Source organism: Triturus cristatus, chromosome 2_2 (genome assembly GCF_964204655.1).
Source record: "Triturus cristatus chromosome 2_2, aTriCri1.1, whole genome shotgun sequence".
Taxonomy (NCBI): Eukaryota; Metazoa; Chordata; class Amphibia; order Caudata; family Salamandridae; genus Triturus; species Triturus cristatus.
The window spans coordinates 58,660,541-58,681,497 of record NC_140582.1 but is presented as its reverse complement, the minus strand read 5'-3'; the positions used below and the strand labels follow the sequence as shown (position 1 = coordinate 58,681,497).

Here is a 20,957-nt window from a genome sequence, read left to right as displayed (position 1 = left end):
GGGGAATGGGGTGAGTGACGTGATTTATGTTGCTATGCATTTACAGCCATGTGTTTGTGTTTGGCAGTATTGCCTTACATACATGGAATCCGGTGTCCCCCCGGCATCCAAGGTACATCTCTATCATGATTAAGCCGAACCCCTGGCATGAGAATTCTGAACATTTCTTGGACACCCTTGATATGCAAGTGTCTACCTGTGACATGTTGCTGTCCTGGGAATAAGTTGTCTATCCAGTTTTGCATATTATATGTATCCTTTGAATTCAGAGACCATCTCGGACTGGTAAAATAATGACTGTGGCATAATGATGACAATTCTTGGCATATTCTAGGTGATCATGGAATTGTGGCAGCTTTGGCATAAATAGGACTATTCTTGCCTAATTATGGGATTTCTTGGCATGGATGTGCTCACCTCTACCCCTACTATTTCTTTTTAACCACAGCACAACTATTGAGGCGTACAAGTCTTAGCACAAAGTTGTCACACCAGGGGGCATATCAACAAGGGCTTTATCTCTGCTTTTTTGGCTTTAAAATCCAAAAAAGCAGAGATAAAACTAGCGCCCTATCAACAACAGGGTGCTAACATGCAAATTCGCATGTTAGCACCCTTTTACTCTTCGCTTCCCCTTGCATCTCTAATGAGATGCAAAGGGGGCGTTCCAGAGTAAAATAATAGGAGAAATGTCGCTAAGCGACATTTCTCCTATTATCAAGAATGTCGCTAACCCTGTTAGAGACAAAAAAAGCAGCGCTAACCGCGGTTAACGCTGCTTTTTTACGTCTGGTATTTTTATGACTTAGCCATGATATCCTATAGAAGGAGGATATCATGGCTAAGTTTGCCTGTCCCTATCAACAAGGTAACGTGAGATTATCGCTGGCTTTCCAGCGATAATCTCACGTTAACCTGTTAGCGTGAGGATTTTTATCGCTAATGAGATAAGCGTTGCTAATAGCACGCTATCTCAGCGATAAAAATTCACACTAGCCAGCGATAATTATCCTAGCGCTAAGTGCGCTTAGAGATAATTATCGCCGGTTGTTGTTGATATGCCCCTTAGAGTGTGCGGCTCTTTTATTTGTAAACAGCTCTAGTTATTTAACAGCAGCACAGATACAAAGGCCAAAACATTGACCCCATGTCACACATGACTCCAAAATCCAGCACTGCGCCGGTAGTTAAAGCACTTCATATGCTAGCTTCCTTAGGCCCTACCTATAATGGAAACAGTGTAATTGCAAAGCTCAAAAAGCAAACAGTTGTTGTCTGAATGCAACTGCATTAACTGTGGGTCTAACACATACGATAGGGACACAGCAGCCTCTTTCACTAATAATGTCTGCACGCATGAAACTGTTCTACAGCTGGTAGTTTGCAGACATTCACTCATACATGTCAAGTTGGGATTCCAAAGTGTGCAAGTAATTAAGTAATGCAGCCAAACTGTCTGTCAGTCCTGAAGAAGATGATCTTTAAGTGTGGGAGTACCGAAACATTACATCTCAAACCATTAAAGGAGTCTTTACATGTGCAATTCAATTGATTATATATGTTTTGAAATTATTTGATTAATTAGTTAATGATATACTGACCTTGTATGGCTACTGACACCATGTTCCCTTGAACTATTTTGCCCTCCTTTGCGAGCAGATTGAGTTCTGCTTTGGATGCATCCAAAACATGACTCCATGGAGCTCTTAATGTTGTTTTCATATATTAATATACTGGAGGGGTGAGCCTATTTTTTCCAATATAGCCTTATGTTATCAAGAGCAAACACCATAACCTAAGAGTACAAACACACAGACAAGGGTTGATACATTGACTTTGAGGGTTACACAACCTTAAATCCAACTCCCTTGTCCCTGGTGTACCATCCCTTATGGGTCAATCCAGAACCAGAACACAAACTACAAATTGCACTAGGGAGCCAAAGAAAATGGTGGATGTGAACTATGTAAAAACTCTAGAGGACGACATAAGATTTCCCTGCTTCCACTTGATGTTGGATCTCCAGGAGGCAGGATCCCACCCATCATTGTTGTTTGGTACCTGGAGCTTATGTGCACATTCAACAGCACACATAGCAATCTGACCACATTTCTAGGCTTCGAAGGTTGATTGCATACCATTTTATCTATTCGCTATATACAGCTACTGGACATGGCCCTTCTTAGGGGATTTCTCTGAAACATATTGCTTGTTTTCCTCCTGGATTTTGCTAATTCTTTTTTCAATCAATCAGCCAGGATTTATAAAGCCTGGCTAATAACGCGATAGAGTATCCAGGCACTTGCATGCCATGAAGGCTTATTCGAACAGGCAGGAATTAAGGGTCATTCGGAATTCCAGAAGTGTGGTGATGGTCCCGAGGTGCACGGGAAAGCTGTTACAGGTCTTTGCTGTGATGTGAGAGAATGAGTGTCTTCCACTTCTCCTTCAGTAGATGCAGGGAGAATGGGCAAGTGAAAGGGAGGCACAGCGTAGTCTTCTTGATGGTTGGTGGAAGTTCAGGCAGTGGTTATGGTAGGCGGGTCCTTGGTTATGTAGAGCCTTGTGTGCATGGGTCAACAGCTTGAATTGCCATCTCTTCTGTACAGGGAGCGCTGTGGAGTTTCCTGAGGTGGTGGGGTGTAATGTGGATTTGTCAGGGAAGGCAGAGAATGAGTCTGGCTGCGGCGTTCTGTATGGTCTGAAATCTCTGTAGAAGGTGTGCAGCGATCCTTACATAGAGGGCAATGCCATAGTCCAGTCAGCTAGTGATGAGGGCTTGTGTCACTGTGTGTCTCGTGTGTAGGGGTAGCCACTTGAAGATTTCACGTAGCATGCACAGAGTGAGAGGAAGCAGGTGGAGGAGACAGCATTGATGTGTGATTTCATGGTGATCTTGTTGTCAATGATTGTCTTTTAGTGCTCTTAGGACTCTGTGCGCTTTCCCACTGTAATACAGTGTGAAAACGCGCATGCCCTTCCTAAACATGCTAGGAAGTGGTGCTTACATGATTAGTTTAGGTGTTGTACTAGTGAGTGCCCTGTAAAAAGATACACCACAATCCCAGGGCAAGTACTGCATTGGCTAATGGTGGGACGCAGCACTGATTGTGCCACCCACTAGAATAACCTTCCAAATATGTATTAGTCCTGCCAATGCAGGCCTGTGGATGCACAGTTGCGCTTATGCCCAGGTTGGCATTTCTCACTAATTAGCCAACCATGAGGGGGCCTTCCAGTACCATTAGAGCACCCCTAGGGTAAGCTTTGAGGGGCGGAGAAAGTGGTAGGAGAAAGACGGGGCAGGTACACATGGGTGTTCCATGCCTAAGTAGTGAAGAACCCCCATGGGGGTTTTCCCTACGTGGGAGGTCAGCTGTTCCCATGAAACATCCACCAGAGTTTTGCTGATTCTCTGCTTATGGCCTTAGGGCCCTGCACACTTTCCCACTGTAAGTGCAGCCTTTCTTACACATGTTAGGAAGTTGTGCTTACCTGATGTTTTGAAACATGTCTCAAGCCTGCCAGTGCAGGTCTGGCTGTGCGCACTTGCATGAATGATGTTTTAAAAAAATGTCCTAAGCCTGCCAATGCAGGCCTGTGTGTGCGCACTTGCATCAATGATGTTTTTACATGTGTCAAGCCTGTCATTACAGGCCTGTATGTGCGCAATTGCACTTATGCTCAGGTTGGTCTTTCTAATCCACTGGCCAATCCTGATAGGACCATTCACTACTACTAGAGCACCCCTGGGGTAAGTCTTAAGGGATGAAGCAAGTGGTAGGTGAAAGGCAGGGCAGGTACACATGTGTGTTCCCTGCCCAGGTAGTGAAGAATACCCATGTGTGTTTTCACTACCTATGAGGTTTGCTCTTCACATACGTTAACATGGGGAAACGGTTGAAACGACTTCAGGCTGCAATAGTGGGTTGCAGAGGAGCAGCCTCATCATGTTCCCTAGCATTGGATTCACAATGAAAAACTCTCTCCTATGGTAAAGGTGGATTTGTCATGAATAGCTTAGTAATGCCCCTTCTAGAAATTGGGCCATTCTCTGCTCTAAAACTCCCTGTGGGCCTTTTAGCTTGACTCCAGTCCACACTGGAGGCTGGAGGAGCACATCTGTGCATTCTGGAGCAGCAGCTATAAACATTGGACATGCAACTGGAATGACAGACTTCTGCCGTTTGAGGGCCTGGCTGGATAGGTTGAAGGGAGAGGTTTTGACACTTGGCCTCTGGGTAGCCAGATCATGGCTCCACTAAAGACTAAAGACATTTCGTACTCACCAGCTGCCAGGTAAAGTTGCCTGCTTCAACGGGACACCGGGACGCCCATCAGCCATCAGACCCGCTTTTCCCTGCCACTTACACCGCAGAGTCACGAGCAGTGGGGGACTTCAATTACCGGCAGCACCAATGGCGCGCACGCCGTGCCGGTCAACAGACGCGCCAGGAGGCGCTTAAAGCAACACCAGGGCTCCCGCAGCACAGGAGCTCATTTCGTACTCACCAGCTGCCTGTAACGTTGCTTGCTTTCACGGGACACCAGGACACCCATCAGCCGGGAGCCGCTGTCAATCGCCAAACAGGAGGGGGACCACAGATCCCACACTGCCCTGCTGCATACTTCCACGCCAGGAGACGCTGCCGCCATTATCCCGCGCCCGGAGGCGCTTAAAGGTCAGCGCGGCACCCGCTTCGCGGGAGCCGCTGTCAATCGCCAAACAGGAGGGGGACCACAGATCCCACACTGCCCTGCTACATACTTCCGCGCCAGGAGGCACTGCCGCCATTATCCCACGCCCGGAGACGCTTAAAGGTCAGCACGGCACCCACTTCGCGGGACGAACGCGGGCGCGCGCCGGGCTAAGCCCGGGCCAAGGGCGGGCCCGTCTGTGCCCGTCTGAGACAGGAGGAGGCAGGGCTGGGCCACCCCCCTTGGTTTGTGCCATACACTCCCAGTTTGTGAGTGTTCCGTAAACTCAGTTGCAAGTTACTCTCTTCTGGGAGTTTGTTGAAGATTTGAGTAGAGGATCTTTGAAGACGTAAATCTGGTAACTGGGTACATTTATAGTTTGCTAACCGCTAAGTACTATAGCTTATTTTTGTTCGTCACCCACTCGTTTTAATTGACATGGGGAAACGAAAGTCCAAAACAGTCAAACCGCAAGGGAAATCCCTGACTCAAAAAAAGGACCCAAAAAATCGTTCTTCATTATTGAACTTTGACGGGCGCTGTGGGGGCGATCGAAAAGCAGATAAGCACAGTGGAAGAGACACTTAATGCAGAAAGCAGGGGAGAAACACAAATTCCAACTACTCAGGATGGAATGGGTCAAAAAGAGAAACTTGTAAAGAAAACACCGCCTAGAAATGGCTGCGTTCAATCAATAATTGATCAAGTGTGGGTTAGCGATGATGATGTGGAAGGGTATCAACCTCCCTCCAAATGTATGAGAAATCCTGAGGGTGAAGAGGGGCCAGAAAATGGGGGTTACGAGATTCTAATATAGCGCCCACAAGGAAACAGAATAAAACTCCAAAAAGGAAAAAGCTAATAGCTCAACCCAACAAAGACAGACAGGGAAAAAACCCATACAGAAGGAGCTATGTTATAACAGTGAGGCAAAAGTAGATCCATCCCTGATAAAGGACCTAGAAATGGTAATGAAAGAAGCACTGAGTAAGATGGATGAAAGATTAAAAAGTATTGAAATAATCTTAGACAAAATCTATGAGAAAACCATAGTCTGTAATGAACAGGAGAATAACAAAAAGGAGACTAGTAGGAGACCAAGATTGCAAGAAATAGTAACAACGAGTCCATTAGTAACAAGCACTTCACTAAATAAGAATAATATAGATATGAGAGGCGGAGATAAAAGAGGGGATTTAGAATATAAAAGGTAATACGATCCTCAAGGAAATAATGCCCAAATATTTCCAACTGGCCAAAATTTCCCATCACAGTACATAACGAGACAATCAAGCGATGGGAATAATATGCCAAGTACCGTATCGAAAATAGTTACCACACATAACCCCCAAGTTAATCAGCCGTTTCCATACTCTATTCAGAGTAATATTGGGCAATGTATAAACTCATTAGAACTCCCTCCTGAGGCAACCCCATACTCTATAATTTTAACAAATGTCCCACAGCTAATTGGTCAAGAAAGAGAATCTTGGGAGACCCTGAGAAATAAATCCCTGCATTGGTTGAATACAAAGACAGGTCTGGATAGAGTATTGTTTACAGAGTTTAAAATGGCGAGAAGAATAGCGTGGGTGGGGAAAACGCCCAAAAATATAGCCGGGGACTGTATAGTTCTAACATTTGCCTCAACCCGCCTAGTACAAACAATACTGGAACGTCTTGGGAGCTTTCTAATTGACCCTCGAGGCAATAATGGGGTCCCTTTACGGTATTTTTATAAGCCGTCTATAGGAAGGGAACCTAAGAACCGGGTATACCCGAAAAGTTCCCGTTATAACATCCCTATAGCAAATAGATTTGAAAGTTTATACAGCCTAGAAGATCAAGATTGACTTGAAGAAACTAGTACACTACAATCCCTATGCCTAAATACGACCTTTGAGGAACAACCGGCCAACGACCGATTTGCATTAGAACATAAAGTCACTAACTCTGCGGTTGAGGTAGCTACCCTAGATGGAATTTGTACAGATGACAATAAATTGCTAAAATTTATTTTTGGGAATGTGGCAGGGTTACTAACAAATTTATAAAATACAGAGTGGCGCAGTTTTGTGGACAGGTTCCAAATTATATTTTTGCAAGAAATGTGGTTAAAGGAGTCCGTTCTCCTGTGTGGTTATCGCTCTTATCAAATGCTCGCAGTTGGAGGAAAATATGGGAGGGCGAAGGGGGGGCTGGCTATTTATGTCTCAAATATGTTAAATATAGGGAAAATTACAGTGAAACTTGAAGATGTGAATTATCAATTAATGGAGATATGTATGGGGAGCAAGCAAAGTACGAAGCAAAGTATAATACCGGTAAATTTTTATAATAATGCACCGTCAGACAAAATTGTGGGAATTATCACGAATCCACTAAATGTCCTAGTAAAAATTGTAAAAGAAACAAGAGGGGACTTGTTCATTATTTGGGGGGGTGATTTTAATATTGCATTATGTGCAAAAAATGGCACTGATGTCTGTGGGATTGTGAATGAAATCGGTGAATGTCAACCTCATTGCACTCATACTCAATATGGGAATATTTTAAATGAATCGATGCACAAGCTTGATTTAGGCTATGCGAACGAATTAAGTAATAAGCGGGTGGCGTTTGAGAGTACATTTCACGGGAGAGGTTGCTCCACTGTGATAGATTACATCTTACTCTCCTCAAATCTGGCATCAAAAAAGGTATCAATTCGTTACTCACGGTGTCACATTGAGTGATCACTTCCCTTTGAGTCTATCGCTGAACTTGTTGAGCAGCAAAGATAATCAAGTTTCTAAGAATATTTACTCCCCTGAACAATTGGAAATGAACAAGAGAAATGGATACTCTTTAAAATGGCAGCTGGTAGATCCGGTAGAAATAACTCACAAAGTAGTGGTGAAAAGTAAATTATCAATAGATGCACTATTAAAGGAAAATGCAACGAATTAGATAATCTTGGCATCCTTTCAAGAGGTTACCAGAGCTATAAATAAAGTGCTATGGAAAACCAGTAGTAGCTCCGTGAAAAAAGATAAAGGATGGTTTGATTCAAAGTGCACCAAAGCATATTCCAAACTGAAAAGAGAGACCCATACAATCCCCCGGGACCCAATTAAAGTGAGGGAGGTAAGGAAGGACTATACGAACATAATAAAACAACGTAAAAGGGAAATTAGGGAGGGGCATTGGCAAACCCTACAGGAAGCGGACAAGTATAAGGACAGGGCGGCTTTCTGGAAAGCAGTCCGGGCACCCTTCTTGGAGCAAGATGATACTCCAAAAATAGAAATAGCCATAACGGAAGATAAATGGGTAGAGCATTTTGCCAAAATTTTTAGTAATCACGATTCTGGAAATCTACTAGAATTTACAGATAAAGAAGACTTCAAGTCCATCCCGTTGCAGCAAGCACAAACAAATATTCTTCAAATTACATTAGAAGAGGTTAATATGGCAATACTAGCAAGTAAGGGGGGCAAGGCACCAGGCCCTGACTGGATTCCTCTTGATTTGTATAGGGCAAACGTAGAATTATGGGGACCTATACTGACACAAATATTAAGGGCTAGCAGCCCGCCTAAATATATTGAGACCTGGACCGAATCAATTTTGGTCCCAATATTTAAAAAGGGTAATAGACACGACCCGGCATTTTATCGCCCAATATATTTATTATATTCTTCTGCGAAAATTGTCGGGCGTGTCATAGTGGCTATACTACAGGAGTGGGGGGAGGAAAAGCAGATCTTGTCAGATCTGCAATACGGTTTCCGTAAGGGATTGGGAACCGTCGAACAGAGTTTTAATCTGACAATTCTAATTGGGAAGTATGTTCATTTTAAAAAAGGAAAGCTATATTTACCCTTCGTAGATCTAACCGCAGCCTTTGGTTGCGTGGTACACGTGAGGCTGTGGGGGATCCTCAAAGGCATAGGGGTAAATCCAATAAAGAAGGGGGTCAGGCAAGGTTGTGTCCTGGCCCCCTATCTTTTTAATCTTTACACAAATGGACTATAAAAAGCGCTGCTCCAATCAGGTCAAGACTTTCCAGTAATCAATGGTCGCCCCATTCCATCCTTAATGTATGCGGATGACTCAGTTTTAATGTGTTGAACCCAGGTAGGATTGCAAAGATTATTAGATAGCTACGAGGATTTTATATCTGAGTTGGGATTAAGGGTTAACACATCAAAAACCTTTATTATGAGATGTGGCAGAGGGAGCAAAAAGTGTAGAGACATTTTTATAGATAATCACAAAATTAATTTTGTTAATACTTTTAGCTACCTAGGTATTTTATTTGATCACAATTCAACATGGGTTCAAGCGGTTCAAACGAGAAGACTTGTTTTTATTGAGACAACTGCTGCTTTATATAACTTCTCAAAGAAATTAGGTACAAGGCCCCCGCAAATGTTGTTACAAATTTATAGAGCGAAATGCATATCCACAGCTACGTATGGCTCTGGATTATGGGGGCACTGTAATGTCCAACCACTCCAGTTAATTGAAAATAAATTCTTGAGATATATATTGGCACTCCCCAAAAGTACATCATCGTATGTTTGCCACGCAGAACTAGGCGTTCCATTCTTAACAGATATAATTAAGACAGAGCCAGTGATGCTGTGGCACAGGCTGTGGACAAATGAGGAAACCCATGTAAATCAAGATGTTTTTAAGGATGGTATGGGAATGACCGATGTAATGAATTTAAAATGGTAAAAATATGTCCGTGATTTTTTACATGATTTAGGTCACCCCAATTTCTATAATGACCCGCGTACTAAGAGAATGATACCTAGGAAGGAGCTGAAAAGAAAATGTATGGCACTTTTAGAATCACAATGGCTATCGAAAGAACTAGCTAAGCCTACGGTAGTACATCACCAACTGACAATGACTACATATAGCATGCAACCTTACCTTATTCTTGTTCCTAGCCAATATGAAAGACTACTGCTAGCCAGATTTAGATTAGATATCTTTCATCGCATGATAAGCTTCCCAAAAGCGAAGGAATGGACACAAGTGATGCAATTATGCCCCTGTGATGATACTTCAATACAATCTACAATTCACACTGTATTTTTCTGTAGATTTTATATTTTGATAAGGAAAAAATGGTTGATACGAATTTTAAAGAAACTAGATTTAAAAAAATGCCGACCGGCGTTCTTAGTATTACAATTTTTAAACAATTAATTTGTTATTTGGTGCTTGGCAAATTTTCTGAAAAATGTGGTAAAATGTAGGAAATCTATTATATTATGAATAAGGTAGATTCCATAAAAGTAGTAATTCTCCTTACCATGTAATTGTGATCCTTTTTTACTTGTATAAATTGTGCAAATTTTAACTTATGATGTGTTTTTTATGACGATTTTATGATTATTGTTTAAAGTAATCGAATAAAGTTTTTCATTCATTCATTCATTCGTTCACCCATCGGACCCGCTTTACCCTGCCACATACACCGCAGAGTCATGAGCATGAGGGACTTCAATTACCGGCAGCACCAGCGGCACGCACGCCGCGCTGGTCAACAGACGCGCCAGGAGGTGCTTAAAGCAACACCAGGGCTCCTGCTGCGCGGACATGCCCGGGCCATGCCCGGGCAAAGCCCGGGCCAAGGACGGGCCCGTCTGCCCCTGTCCGCGGCCGATTGAGGCCAGGCTGGGCACCCTCTCTTGGTCTGTAGTCCTGGGATTCCTGCATACCAAAGTCTACTGTGATTACGGTGATCTAAGCCGCCGGAGCAGGATTGCTACTTCTCTTTTTGAGTGACATTACCAGAGACTAAGGAGATAGGAGTGTGCAGTGAGGTGGACTGGGATTGTCTTATGACTGTTCCATATAGTTAATACACAAATAACTTTGCTTGCGGGATCTTCTCTGTTCAGAGTGCTGCGAGGGCTTATCCAGTTACTTGCCTACATCTTTCTGTTCATTTAGCCATGGTTAGGCGCAAGGCCAAGCCAGCTACATCTGCGGGGAAGGGAAAGTCAGGCTCCATCACAACGGTTACCACTATGGATTCCTTTTTGCAGAGGGCAGCAGCAGTAATAGATAAGGAGATTGAGATGATGAACAGGCGCCTCTCAGGGTCCCCAGTAAGCATTCCTCAACTCCCTCTATCAGTTACTCTTGCTTCTCAGTCAGTGGGTGAAGACGATCTTTTGAGTCTGACTAGTAGTCCTGGGATTTCTGCGGACCCACAATTTGGTGCTGGTGCAACTAGTGAGTCAATTTCCCATTCTAACAAGCACCCACGCCAATGCCCCTCTCGCCTGTTACTTTAATATGCAATCGGGGGGTTAATGAAACTATTTCTGCAGAGGGGTATGTCATTCACATGAGTAGTAACCCGTTAGATCCAACCCCAGTTTGCAGGAGGGAAGTTGTAAACCCTGTAGCTAAAGGGAACCTGCGGGCGGGCGTTGGCTCTAAAAGGAAAATCCAATCCACTGGGGGGAAAGCGAAGAAATCGAAACTCACTATGATCTCTAAACCCTCAGCACCCACAGTACTCCCTACCGCTGTCCCTGTCTTGGATCTTCCTAGGGCTATGGAAACTTTTCAGTCAGTATTGACCAGTCTGCTGGACTTAAAACTCGGTTCTATCCTAGAGAGGCTGATTCAGATTGAAAAATCTATAACATCCCGGCAGCTCTTGTAATTTGGGCACGGGTGATTGTGTTATTATTAACTTTGATAGGCCTCATCTTGCTGGCAGGATACTGTCTAGGGACACACTCCCCACTTTTTCCAATTCTGGATCTGTTGTCAGGGCCTTACCATTGGGCTTTATTTATAAACCCGCCCCCTAAGGGATATTTATAGGAATGTTTCCATAGAAGCTTCACGTGTTGGACATTCACATAGATTTCCGCCTGCTTTTACACAATTGCCTACTCCTGCGGTTCATGCAACAACCTCGGCAAGCTGTCAGTATATTGCCCCTCCCATGCTGAATTTAATTAATAGATTTTCCCCTTTAGCAGGGATGGAGGATTGTGATTGACTCGGTAGCCCCTCACTTTTTGACATCTAACCTGATCTAAGTATACAGCACTCACCAGTGCTAGACGAGGGGGACTCTTGTATGTCTGCTAACAATCTTCTAACATGGAACGTTGCGGGGCTGGCTAACAAGTTCCATGACCCAACCTGGTTGCGATTTGTGAACCAATTCTCTGTGATTTGCTTTCAGGAAATGTGGTTGGTGGATTGTGATTTATTTTTGGAAGGTTACAAGGCTATTTTTGCGCCAGCCTACCCTTTGGCGGGTGGTCTTGTTACGTATATATTCCTGGCAGTCGATAGCCAGATCCAGATCCAGGTTGTGCCGTCTCCTAGCCCAGGAATTTTAGCGTTGATATTAAAAAGGGTGGCTACTAGATTGGGACTTATTAATTTTTATAATTCCGTGGCCTGCCCTCCAGCTGTCTGTAATATTACAGCCCTGGGTTTGTTTATAAGGCGGTCCTATGGATCTATTTTACATAACCTTTTGGTCCTTGGTGCTTTTAACATCCACCCTTGCGGAGACCCAAGGTCAATATGCTTTTCTGAGTTAGGCTGCCCACGGATGAGGGGGATTCACTTTGAACATCTTGCTAAGGGGGAATTACTAAATAATCTATTAAATGAATTCAATATGATGTCCTTGATGTCTTTATTTGACCCACACTGTACTTTTCCCGTCCCCATCTTTAAAGGGAGAGATAGGGGGTCTTTTATAGATTATATTTTAATTTATTCTTCTTTACAAACTTTATTCTGTGGTTTCAACATCGTGGAGAGTGTCTACAGTGACCATAACCCACTCTGTATCCAAATGCGTGGTCCACTTTTAGAGCGAATTAGCAGCATGGCAATTAAGGTCATGCTTAGACCAACTGATGGCACACGTCGGCTTAAATGGTCCCAGATTTCTCCAGATGATTTTTACTATGCAGTAAGAGAATCCTGTGCCTCTGAGTTAGCTTTGTGGACCTCTGTAGGTAAATCCCCTAGCGAAGTTATCAGCTCCTATAAAGCTATTTCTACTAAAGTTGGTGATCTCTTAAGTGCTCCGGCCTGTAGAGTAGCGACCTCAACTCCCAGATGGTGTGATTCCTCATGCTCCCAGGCTGTGAAAAGGTTGAGGGTATCCCTGTCAGCTAAGCAGAGAAATCATTCTCAGATTTGCGCATGTCGCAAAGAATATAAAACAACATTGGCTAAACGGAAGGGCGCTCTGAAAGAGGAGGCCTGGAGGGAGTTGCTTGAGTCAAGTACCTTAAGGAAAAGCTCCTGGTTTGGGAGCTTTGTTAATAGACCGCTTTTTTAATATGAAGCTGGGGGGGCTCTAGATTCGCACATTACTGAAGAGGAATGGGTGCTCCATTTTAAATCAATATTTGAAAGTCCTATAGAGCAATTAGATCTGCCATGTCATGATGTGAATGCCTCTGTAGTGAATTTTGAACAGGGTGAGGTTGAGGCTAGCATCGCAGGGTTAACCAGTAACACAGCTCCAGGACCAGATGGTACCCCCCGGATTTGTTTAAGTCGTATCCATCCTTTTGGGCTCCGGTCCTCGTGACTGTTTTTAACGCAGCTGCTTCGAACGGTTGCCCTGAGTCCTGGGCCACCTCTACTATAGTGCCCGTTTTTAAGAAGAGTGATCGGAATAGCACTCATTGCTATAGGCCAATCTCCCTTCTTGATTCGGTGGTCAAGGTATTCTCTTAGAAAGATTATCCTCCTGGGTGGAGGAGCACAAGATCTTGTCTGACGTCCAGTTTGGATTTCGCCCTGGGAGATCAACCGTGGCCCAATGTCTCAATCTAACCATGTTATTGAGTAAATATACAGAAGCCCGCCCAGGTACTATCTATCTTGCCTTCAGGGACTTGTCTTCCGCGTTCGATTGCGTGAATAGGGTTATACTGTGGCAGTCCATGATCGTAATGGGGGTAGAGAATAACATTGTTAATTTTCTAGAGGACCTTCATAAGTCAACCAAGGCCAATGTTAGATTCTCCCAGGACCTTTGTGTTTCCAGGGATTTTGAGATAAAGAGGGGAGTATGGCAAGGCTGTATCCTGGCTCCATTCTTGTTTAACTTCTATATTAACAAACTGGACAGAGTTTTAAGACCTACCGGGGTAGACTATCCGTATGTAGGGCGGCGTGGCCTTTCCGTCCTACTTTATGCGGATGATGCCGTCCTTCTATCGAGGACTGCTATCAGCCTGCCATCCTTGCTAGATGCATTTTCTAACTTCATGGCGGATTGGGATCTATCAGTCAACAACTCGAAATCATATATAATGCACCTGGGGTCTTGACCCCAAAAAAGATTTGAATTTCGAGTTGGCCCTGCTAGAGTCCCCCGCACTAATCTTTTCTCTTATCTTGGGGTCCTTTTGGATGATCAAATTATATGGGGGCCTCTAATTTCTAGGAAAAGGGGGGACTTGGCCCGGGTGAATGCAGCTATTTTTAACTTTGCATCTAAACTAGGGAAAAGACCAATCGCAGCTCTGCTGAAGGTGTACCAAGCGAAAAGTGTTGCTATAGCTAGTTATGGAAGTGAAATTTGGGGGTATATTGCAGTGGACTCTCTTCAGGTGACTGAGAATAATTTTTTGAAGCGCTTGTTGTGTGTGCCGCGTGGACTGTCGAATCTGGCGGCCCATGAGGAATTGAGGGTCCCATTTTTAAGCGATACCCTGGCACTACGCCCACTTGTGTTTTGGTTGAAGTGTTGGTTGAATCAGGCGTTAACACTTAATCATCTGATTTTAAAAGAGTGTATGTCCCTAGATAATGCATCTCGTATACCGTGGCTTAACTATATTAGAAGTGGCTTTGAAGGGCTTGGGCGTGCTGACTTATACTCTAATCCTGAAACTATTGTTAAAAAGGACGTGGAGCTAATCAGGGAATCCTTCCTCACACTCAGGAAAATGGAAAGAGATGGGCGTGAACTTCTTAAACCGAGTGTTCGCACTTTTTTAATGCTTAGAACAACTCCTTATACCGAGCCTTATCTCCTGGGGTTTTTATCCTTACATGAGCGGTTTTTACTGACGAGGTTTCGCATGAATCTCTTTCACCTCCTGCTAGCCAGGCTTAAAAGATGCAGCAGAGGTCAAGTGTTAGCACCCTGTGGCTGCAACAGACAGTCTCCACAGGATCTGCTACACTTTATGCTTTTTTGTAAATTTTTTGCGATCCCTCGGAGATATTTTTTAGTCCCTATTTAAAAAAGGATGAATTTTACCCAGGCTCGTCCTGCCCTCCTGTATCTTCAAATGTTGAAGGAGGATTGTATTTTTTTTTTATCGTGGGTTATTTAAAATCCACAGTGAAAACCAGGGCCTGTTTGGATATGTAGCCATTTGGTTAATAAATTATTAAGGCCTTAGAGGTTGAGGATGACCAGCTTATCCTTGCAGGGAAAATCTAACTAAGGGAGATGCCTTTATGGTATTATGTTTTTAACTGTCATAGATTATAATGGGAGGTTGTGCAATGGGTTCTCTTCATATCTCAAAAGTGTGTTATTTAATGAATTGTTGTTTTAATATACTATGGTTTTTATGCAACTTTTATGGTTTTATTTTTGTGAAACCGAATAAAGTTTATTTGATTTGATTTGAGATTAAGATCTGCATTCCATGCCTCACGGCAGACAGGACTGAAATTTATGGGAGCCATCTGTGGTTCGAAGGGAAACCCGTGAACCACACCAACTTCCAAGGCACAGTTCAGTATTAATACTAGTGTCATACCTCAGCAGGGTAGAGATACACTTGTGGGGATGTGGGACCGGAGATCCTGGAATTGCATGGTGCATACTGCCGGAGGAATCTGTTGTGCACAAGGAGGATTACTGCCATTGGAAGAAACCCTGCACCCTTCCTGAATAGTGGCTGGGCTGGGCTGGGCTGAGTGCCTGCTGTTGTGTGGCACCTGAAGTGTGCTCTCCAAGGGCTTGTTGGCTTGCCCCCTGTTCTCTTGTGGAGCTCTCAGGGACATCAAAGACCTCCAGTGAGGGACCCACACCGTCTACTTGTGACAATTGGAGTGTGGTGCCCTCCTAAGTGCCATCTGCTGGATCCCAACTGGTACCACGGCATGAGCATGGACTAAGTATTGTTCCTCAAGACCGGATTGCCTTGTGCGGAGCCCTAAAAGTACTGCCCCCACCTAAGGAGTGTGGCCCTTGTATCATGGGGATCTCAACACGCATAAGTGTCTTGTTGGTGGTGAGGGTCTTTACCGGTTGCAGGATCCAGCGGGTCCCGCTTCATTGATTGTGCCGCATTTCTCTCGTGCGACACAGCGACTGCATGCTCATTGCGTGCGTTGTCCGATTCACTGGTTGTGACCATCGGAGGGAGGGCATTTCCATACTAGTGCCTCATTCTACCTTGTGCTGCACTGTTGAACTGGTGCCTGTTTGTTGTGCCTCATTTCTAGGGAGGTACGGAATTTGCAACCCTTCATTATGGTTGACCAGAATTGTCTGGTGTGCCGCGTGGCAACGTGCACCAGGTGTTGTGCCTCATTTCCAGGGAGGTACAGAATTTGCAAGTCTTCGTTGTGTGTGAACGGTATTGTCTGGTGTGACCCATATCAATGCGCACCAGATGTTGTGCTTCATTTCCAGGGAGGTACGGAATGTGCAACTCTTCGTTGTCTGTGATTGGAACTGTCTGGTGCAACTCGAATGAACATGCACCAGACATTGTGCTTCATTTCCAGGGAGGTACGGAATTTGCTACTTTTATTTTGTGTGATTGGAACTGTCTGGTGTGAATCGCATCAATGCGAACCAGACGTTGTGACTCATTTCCATGGAGGAGCGGATTCATGTTCCAGTGTGCCTGAATTGCCTGGGTGCTGCTTTGATCGCCATGAATCTGACAGGGTGCCTTCTTCTTCCGAGAGGCTCCCCTGCTTCATGCCCCCCATTCATTAATTGTTCCCTTTATGCCCTCAGTGCAGCGGACCAACTGCCCTCTTCTCACCCATCCATGACGACTTCATGTTGCCAGGTAGTATTGCCCGGATTGGGCCTGGTTGGTGAGAGTAATTGACTGAGCGGAGGAACTCTTCTGAGAGCGATCAGAAGCAGGTCAAGAGACTGTGTGCCCCCCTCCGCCTGCTTCGCAGAACTGGGCTGGTACCGGAAGGCACATTGTGGAATCCTTTGATTTGTTTGTCGACTTCTGCCTAATTAGCTCTGCTACCTACCCCCACCATTTTCCCTGGGAACCTGAATAAGTGTGACTCCGTCCACAATCAGCCTAGTATCAGGGGGAGGGTTCTCTTTATCTCCAACCCATGGGTGTAGGGTAGTCAGGGTTACTTGAAAGGTATAGGAGGGCTTGGGCCGCAGGGTCTGCATATGCATTATCAACTCACCTGTTGGATATCATTTGCACCTCATTACGGTGCTGTGTACGTGTGCGAGTGCCCTCCACACAGACCTGCCTGTGTATCTGTGCTGTGTGTGTGTGGGAGTGACTGCATGAGAACAACCTGTGATTAATTACATCACACGGTGGTGTTGCTTCACACTTGATTCCTTGCAAAAAGAATACTACGTTTGACAAATGTTTATACCCATTTAAAAGTGTTGTAATTATCTGTGTGTACACAGTTCTGATATTGTAGTGATCTAGGGTGCATCCTATCACTGTCTGGTATTGAATTGTAATAATTGCCAGGGTGGGCCTAGTTCTGACAACGTTTCGCACCACATAATGGTGTTAGGGACTAAAGTAGGCTGTTTCCCAAGTGTGCATACTACTAATGTAATTTTAACATAGTTGGGCCTAGTACTGCTAGTAATTTTTCCAAATGTGATTCATGCTCAGAAATACATGATGTTCATGTTGTGTTAATAAATGTGTGTGTTGAATACACATTTTATTTAGACACACTGCGTGTGAAGTCTCTTTATTGTCTCTCAGTATATTTATTGTGTGAGAATGCCGTGCAAATGCTTTACTCATTGTCTTTCTGTTGAACCTGACTGCTCAGTGCCAAGCTACCCAAGGGTGAGCGCAGGTTATACAGTGAGTGCACTTACCAATCTCTGATGGAAGTGGTAAGTTCTGTCTGGCTAGGGCACCGACTCAGCCAACCAGAAAGTGCCAGTTCCAGCAACAGCTATATGATTAAACATAACATTTAGATGCGGTGTTGTGTGGTTCAACTCCTTGTGCACACTTAAGACACAAAGGGCTTATTTACAAGCCTCTTGCACTGACGGTGCTTTACTTTTTCCCATATGAAAAGTGACGCACCGGCGGCGCATGGGGTTTTAAATAAGCCCCAAAGTGTCTTTTGTGTCAAGTATAGGAGCCTCATTTGAAATTCGAAGCAGCAGACATCCTTATTTTCCTCTAAGAGATACATATTTGGAGAGATGACTGCAACAACAAAGGAGGGTGGTTAAAAAACGTAAATGTATGCACACGTTTAAAATTTTCAGTACCATATAATATTGACTTCTTATTATGAAATAACATTGGTCAGCAAACAGCACCAACATGTATTTTTAGATGGCTCATTGAATGCATGGTTCACAGCAGAAATATGCAGGTCACGAGATTTAATACCAGCTGAACCAAATTTGCCTCATCCTTCTGCGATTGATAAATTGAGTAAAATTACATTACATAAAATAGTAGAAAGGTGAAGTTACTGCATTTAGGAATGGTAAAACTGCATGCATATACGCAACGTAAACCACAAGTTATTAAAAATTAAATGTCTGAGGCCACAAAATGGACATTCTACTAATAGACAGTGAAACATGAGGCCTATTATTTAAAGCACTTCAAACTTATTTTTTTTTTTAACTTAGTATGAAATGAAACCTACATTTTTATAATACAAATGTGGGTATTTTGTACAGATAAATGAGCATCCTTCACAGCGGAGATCATTGAAAGCATTCCAAAAGGAGTCTTGCAATATTCAAACCAGCCCTGCTTCTGCAAAAACCGGGACATCCTTGATTGAACTGCCAGTCTGGCCTCCTCCTGAAAGGAACACAAGCAACCCCAGAATGGTTTTGACCTAATCACTAAGGTACAGTTTGAGTCCTGTGGCACAATAAGCATTGGCCCCATTTCTTGGAATAACCAACTCACTTGGGGCGTTTACTGCAACAATTAACAAAGTGACAGAAGAAATGCTTGAATTAATTTCAGCCAGTGGTGATTACTTAGACCACCGTCCGGTGCACCCCTTTTCAGCCACAGTGTTACTCTATATAGAGACTAGCCAGGGCCGGACTGGGAACCAAAACAAGTCCTGGCAAATTGCTCGGCCAGCCCCCCGGAGGGTTGGGGGTGCGGCCGAGCTGTCTGGCAGGGCCAGTTTTGGCCAATTTTGTTACAGAGGCCGATATTACAGCTATGCTGCAAAAGCAGCCCTGTAACAAAACCTGCCCCCCAGGGGCCCAAAACCGCCCCCCCCCACCCTGGCAGCCCACCGGGGAAATGCCCAGTGCCCGCTACGACGAGTCCGGCCCTGAGACCAGCCATATGCAAATCAACTGTGGTCTTGCTCCAATAGAAACAGGCACGAACTACTATGCAAGGTCCCCTCCAAATAGGAGCAAAAGGGAAGCATTAAACTTCTCCCTTATCATGGGATAGTACACCAAGACCAGGAGAGGTGCCCTTCAGATGGTTTTTATGGACCTCTACAGCGCCTTTGACTTGGTAGATGGGGTAGCTATGGAAATTGATGGAATTGATGGAGCTTGCAGGAGTGGAACCCCCTTGTTGAACCGTGTTAGGCACCTTCACTGGGATACAACTACTAGTGATCATTACAAACAGCACGAAGAGCGCACACATCCCATAATGGTGGCAAGAACGGTACGGCAGGCCTGGATTTTAGCCCCATTCCTGTTTTTATTTTATATTAACGCTTTAGACACAGCCCTGGACTCCTGTAGTGATGATATTCCCAGAATCATCCCGAACACAGTCCCAGTTTTACTCTATGCGGATGATGCAGTTTTAATTGCACAAACAACGAATGGTTTGCAAAAACTTTTAAATGGTTTTAACACTTTTATGACTAATTTAAACCTTAAAGTGAATAAAAAAAAAATCCTTAATTTTAACTGGTGGTCCTAAAAACACAAAATCAAAAAGATTTTTAATAGCGGAAACTCCAATTGCCAAGATCTCCCACTTTAATTACCTAGATATTTTAGCGATTTGACCTGGGGTAGATTATTAAATCAAAGAACTAAAAACATGGAGATAGTATGTGACTCAATTTTTAAATTCGCAAGAAAACTGTGCCATAAGCCCATAAAAGAGCTGACCCAACTTTACAAGGGGAAATGCCTTGCTGTAGGTATCTGTGGAGCAGGTGTGTGAGTTATTAATCCCTGGAGAGATTGCAGGCAACCGATAATACATTTCTCTGCAGACTTTACTCTATCCCCAAATCCATCACAAGTTTTATTTTGCACCTTGAATTAGGCATGCGGTTCTTGGAAGACATTGTTAAAATGGCTCCACTCTTATTGTGGGTAAAATTGTGGAGCACTACGGAAGCCTGGTTTTCTAGATATGTGTTGAAGGATTGTTTTAATGTAAGTAATAATAGGTCCATACCATGGTTGGTCTATGCTAGGAATACTTTTTCTAACCTAGACTTAAGATCTCTCTTTGATTCTCCAGACAGTATTGGACCACAAACAAAACTCTTAGTAAAATCGAAAATTCCTCCTGCATAGAGAAGAGACCCAATTGGTGAGAGCTTTAGACATGGCTTCAGTTTTGAACTACATACCAATCTCTGCCACTTCTGGAATGGACTATACAAAAAATGGGGCGACCCTGTGTCCCTCAGAACCTGGGTATATCGTAATAGTAAAAGGTGGTTCTGTCGGGTTTCAGATTAATTACAATAGCGCATTTACATGTCACAAACATATCTCAAGATGCCTAAATGTGGATAATTATTTTACAAACAATACGGCTCATGACTCAAATTGCTGTCTAATGTGTAAGTTTTATCAATATAGTAGCATTCACATTCTTTACACATATATTGATGGCTGTCAATACAATAGAAATTACAAAATAGGTGGTGCTGACATTAGTACTCGGTGTTCAGTAGTGTGCAATATATACAAGGTGGTGAAAATATTTTACAAGTGGGTAATGGGCCAGATGTTACAGGGAATGCAATAGGCCTGCCAAATAATGATTCTTTCC

At 43.8% G+C, this 20,957-nt stretch overlaps 1 protein-coding gene across 1 annotated transcript in view; it reads left to right on the top strand.

Moving 5' to 3' along the window:
• The window catches only part of PPEF2 (protein phosphatase with EF-hand domain 2), a 356,454-nt gene that overhangs the window by 19,519 nt on the left and 315,978 nt on the right, over positions 1–20,957 (top strand). The gene's annotated exons all lie outside the window — the stretch shown is intronic.